The following is a 5,591-nucleotide window of genomic DNA, read 5'->3' as shown; positions in this document are numbered from 1 at the left end:
GAGCTCCCTGAAACTTTTTTTTCAAACTTTACCATTTGGGTGCCCAAATTAATAAATTTCAAGATCAATATGTTGTTTTCCTAACATAGACTATGTTTTTAGAGCAGCTTTAGGTTCACAGCAAAGTTGAACAGAATCTATAGAGATTTCCCATATACTCCTGCCCTGACACGTGCTTGGCCTCCCCCGTTATCAACATCTCTCACCAACAAATGAGTGGGACAATAGTTACAATTGATGAACTTACATTGACACTTCGTAATCCCCCAGAATCTATAGTTTACATCAGGATTCATTCTTGGTATTTGTTCATTCTATGGGTTTGGATGAATGTGTAATGTCGTAGTATCCACCGCATAGTACCACAGAGAGCAGTTTCCCTGCTCTAAAAGTCCTCTGTGCTCCACCTATTAATCTCTTCCTCCCCTGTAATCCATGCCAACCACTGATCTTTTTACTGTCTCCATAGTTTTGCCTTTTCAAGAATGTCATATAGTTGGAACGATACAGTATGTAGGCTTTTCAGATTGCTTTCTTTCACTTAGTAATATTCATTTAAGGTTCCTCCAAGTCTTCTCATGGCTCAATAGCTCATTTCTTTTTAGCGCTAAGTAATAGTCCATTGTCTGAATGTACCATAGTTTATGTATCCATTCAACTCCTGGAGGGCATTTTGATGCTTCCATGTTTGGGCAATTATGAATAAAGCTCTTGTAAACATTCACGTGCAGGGTTTTGTGTGCACATAGGTTTTGAATGCTCTTGAGTAAATACTAAGGAGTGTGATTGCAGGTTCATATGGTAAGAGTATGTTTAATTTTGTAAGAAACCACCAAACTGTCTTCCACAGTAGCTGTACCATTTTGCATTCCCATCAGCAATAAATGGTATTCCTGGGTCGGCCCCATGGCCGAGTGGTTAAATTCGCGTGCTCTGCTTGGGTGGCCCAGGGTTTAGCTGGTTTGGATCCTGGGCTTGGACATGGCACCGCTCATCAAGCCACACTGAGGCAGCACCCCACATACCACAACTAGAAGGACCCACAGCTGAAAATACACAACTATGTGCCAGGGGACTTTGGGAGAAAAAGGAAAAATAAAATCTTAAAAAAATAAAATAGATAAATAAATGAGATTCCTATTGTTTTGCATCCTTACCAGCATTTAATGGTGTTAGTGTTCTGGATTTGGGCCTTTCTAATAGGTGTGTAGTAAAATTTCATTGTTGTTTTAATTTACATTTCCCTGATGACATATGATCTTCCCATGCTTATTTGCCATCTGTATATCTTTTTTAGTGAGATGTGTGTTAAGGTCTTTGGCCCATTTTTTAATTGGCTTCTTGGTTTTTGTACTGCTGAGTTTTAAGTGTTCTTTGTGTATATTGGTTAGCAGTCCTTTATCATATGCGCCTTTTGCAAATATTTTTTCCAGTCTGTGACTTGTCTTCTCGTTTTCTTATCAGTGTCTTTTGCAGAGCAGAAGTTTTAAATTTTAATGAAGTCTAGCTGGTCAATCTTTCTTTTCATGAATCCATGCCTTTTGTGTTGCTACTAAAAAGTCATTGCCAAACCCAAGGTCATCAAGATTTTCTCCTATGTTACCTTCTAGGAGCTTTATAGTTTCATATCTTACACTTAAATCCATTTTGAGTTAAAGGGTGTAAGGTCTGGGTCTAGATTCATTTTTTTGCATGTGGATGTCCAGTTGTTTCAGCACCATTTGTTGGAAAGATTATCTTTGCTCCATTCTATTGCCTTTCCTCCTTTGTCAAAGCCCAGTTGACCATATTTATGTGACTCTATTTCTAGGCTCTCTATTCTGTTCCATTGATCTATCTGTCTATTCTTTTACCAATACCACACTGTCTTGATTATTGTAGCTTTATAGTAAGTCTTGAAGTTGGATAGTGTCAGTTCTCTTACTTTGTCCTTCTCTTTCAACATTGTATTGGCTATTCAGGGTTTTTTTGCCTTTCCACATAAACTTTAGAATCAGTTTATCAATGTCCACAAAATAAGTTGGTGGTATTTTGATTGGGATTGCACTGAATCTATAGATCAAGTTGCGAAGAACTAACGTCTTGACAATACTGAGTCTTTCTATCCATGAACATAGAATATTTCTTCATTTATTTAGCTCTTCTTTGATTTCTTTCATTGGAGTTTTGTAGTTTTCTTCATATAATTTTGTTCGTATTTTGTTAGATTTAGACATAAGTATTTCCTTTGGGGGGTGACAATGCAAATGGTATTGTGCTTTTTAATTTCAAATTCCAGTGTTCATTACTGGTATACAGGAAAGCAATTTCGTGTATTAACCTTGTATTCTGAAACCCTGTTATAATTGCTTATTCATTCCAGGAGTTTTTTCTTGATTCTTTTGAATTTTCTGTATAGATGGTCATGTCATCTTCCAACTAAGACAATTTTATTTCTTCTTTCCTAATCTGTATGCCTTTTGTTTCCTTTTCTTTTCACATTGCATTATCTAGGACTTTCAGTAGAGGTTGAAAAGCCCTATGAGGTAAGAGGGGACACCCTTGCTTTGTTTCTGATCTTAGTGGGAGAGCTTAGTGGGTTCTCACCATTAAATATGATGTCAGCTGCAAATTTTTTGTAGCTGTTCTTTATCATGTTGAGGATGTTCTCCTATATTTTTAATTTACTGAGAGATTTTTTTTTTTAATCATGAACGGGTGTTCAATTTTGTCAAATGCTTTTTCTGCATCTATTGATACGATCACGTGATTTTCCTTTTGTCTTGCTTTTTTAATGATCATCTAGTATTTCTTTAATAATAGTTCTAGTTCCATAGGTCTTTACATGTTATGCCAATTTGTACCAGAGCTTAATGACAGAAAAGGCAACACTTTCTAAATTGATGCTGTACATTTCTTTATGATTTTTTAACGTAAGGTCATTTATTAAAATAGACAAACCACAAGATGAAAATGAAGGCAACAGAAAAATTCAACCTTACACAACCAAAAAACAGCACAACCTTAAGAATAATTTAGAAATGAGTGTTGTAAAAAATATATTTCAGATCTGTGTTCCATTACCCAAGATTATGTTGATTCATAATTCTAAAAAAATCTTTCTCAAGTATGAGATTAAAAGGCAGCTTCAGGGGCCGGCCCGGTGGCACAGTGGTTCAGCGCAAAGGTTCCACTTCGGCAGCTCCGGGTTCACCAGTTTGGATCCCGGGTGCAGACACAGCACAGCTTGGCAAACCATGCTGTGGCAGGCGTCCCACATATAAAGTAGAGGAAGATGGGTACGGATGTTAGCTCAGGGCCAGTCTTCCTCAGCAAAAAGAGGAGGATTGGCAGCAGATGTTAGCTCAGGGCTAATCTTTCTCAAAAAAAACAAAATTACTTTCAGTGTATGTGTAAATTCTGTGTTTTATCACAAGGGTATGTTTACTCAATACTATCTTTGAAAATGGGCCATTTAAAAAGACAGCAATTTTCACTTTGTAAGTTTCATTCAACTTTATTTAGGGTTGAATACACATGAAACATGCTTTTAATGCCTAAAAATCACAGTGGATAGCCGCAAAGGACTTGGGGTGGGGGGGTTAAGAAGAATATGATAATTCACAATGTGATTATTTTGCACGTTGATGAAAGATAATGCACACTTCTAAAAGCTCAAGACTTCTCTTTTTAAAAAACCAAAATAAACCCAAGACACCTTGCCAACATTTCCCCATCCCTAAACAAACTGATTACACATAAAACTGAAATAGTACAGCAGCAAAAGAACTGATAGCAATTAAAGTTTGTAAACTGTATTTCAATCTCTTTTTCTTATTCCCAAAGTGCAACATGCAGGGTTCTCATCATCTTTCAGTAGTGCTTCTCCTGTAAATAATCCTTCATTTTGTTTGGCAAAGGCAGTTTCTGAATTAAGTCTCTTCTGGTGTACTAACGTATGACAAACCGACACAGGTACTGCAGGGAGTGCACCTGCATGAACCGCAACACCAGACTGGTCAGTCTGACAGGGTACGTCGCAGAGCCAGGCAATCGAGACCTTGAATAACAAAAAGCTCCATTTTCAGAGTCCCTGACTGAATGCTCAATTAGATCAACTATAGACGATGTCCTTCCACGTCTGGTTGTTCATAAACGCTAAGCCTACAGTTTGAGTGTTCATTTCTAGTGTGAAGTGTTTTGCCATGGGAGCTCAAGCTCAAGCTTAAAAGATAATGGTGATCAGAACTATGCCAAACAAGAAAAGAACCATTTGGCACATTTGCCAGCTTCCCTTCTGCCTCCCAGTGTGTGATCGGTCCCCAGTACCACCCTTGTTTTGCAAGTTTTTTCGGCTCCTCAGTAAGGCCTGTCACAACCATGGGACCACTACTCTGCACTGAGTCATAAACTCTTGCAACCCCAGGGGCAGAGCTAGGATCAAAATTCAAATGACAGCGCATACTTTCAGCCACGTGGGCATCTGTGCCGGTGAGCCCGCTGAAGTTCCTCTGGATCTGACTAGTCTGCATTGGAGGTAGCAAGGGTGAGAGTGGAGGGCCGTCATCATGACTTGCTCTTGGGCTCTGCAACATGACTCCTGTGGGGGAAATCAACAAGCCATTAACAGACTGATCCACAAAGATCTCCTGGGCCACGATGAGGTCCTGTTCTACCTGATACTCAACTTCAGAGAAGGAGCTCCCTCCGACTTGAGGAGGGACTGCAGAGACTTCCATGGGAGAAGAACTGTCCAGACAATAGCTACGCACTCCTTCCAAAGGGTACATCCCCTCATCTAAAGGCACAGTATGCTGAATGTTGTCCTGAGACATAAGTCCAATAGCTACAGGCACACGTTCATCACGGTGAAGATGCAAGTCCATTCTGAGATTCCGAACTCTTCAGGGAATTACTGTGTTCTTGGCACCCAGTTTCAGACTGAAGGTCGTGAAAATTCTTCCGAACACCATTCAGTGCTGGGCTTGGACTGGAAGCGTGACCCAAGGCTTTGACTCTCACCTCCATCTTGATACACGTCTCCTCAGAGTTGGTAGGTCGAAGAGGCCATGAGTAGGGCTGTAGTGATGGCTGCGGAGGGAAGTGGACCTCATTGGCCTTTGAGCTCTTGCATCTTTAAAGACGGGTGCTGAGGAGGAGGAGCAGGTGTCCTCATAGGCAGAGCTCCCAGAGGGCGTAGTGTCCTTGCCTTTCTGCATCTGTTTCGCAGAGAGCTGTCTTTTTAACGTACCCATGAGGCTTTCACTTTTGGATCTATTTTTTCCACCTTTTTCATCTTCACTGTTGATATCACAGCTGGCCATATCTTTACCATAGCAACTACCAAATAAGGAATTGCCTTTTCCAAAATCACTGGCTAGTGATGGTTGTTGTACTACCATGAAAACGGTTTCTTCTTTACTTTTATTCAAGTTGAAAGACTTCTGGACGGTTTTAAGACTAATTTTCTTCATTATGACTAGTTGCCTAATGCAAGGGGATCAATTTCTCTCTGGAATATTATCCTCAAACATTTTGGAGAGGCTGCAGCGCTGCATCTATGTATTTTTCCAGCTTCATTTACCCTTTGAAGACATTATCTGTTGGAAAAT

The 5,591-nt window shown here is 39.7% G+C and overlaps 1 pseudogene; it reads right to left on the bottom strand.

Annotated features, from left to right (window-relative positions):
* Nucleotides 1-3,723: 3,723 nt before the first annotated feature.
* On the bottom strand, nt 3,724-5,591 carry LOC106842683 (suppressor of cytokine signaling 6-like; annotated as a pseudogene).

This window comes from Equus asinus, chromosome 23 (assembly GCF_041296235.1).
Source record: "Equus asinus isolate D_3611 breed Donkey chromosome 23, EquAss-T2T_v2, whole genome shotgun sequence".
Lineage (NCBI taxonomy): Eukaryota > Metazoa > Chordata > Mammalia > Perissodactyla > Equidae > Equus > Equus asinus.
The sequence above is the reverse complement of the archived record's forward strand: the minus strand, read 5'-3'. Positions and strand labels throughout refer to the sequence as shown.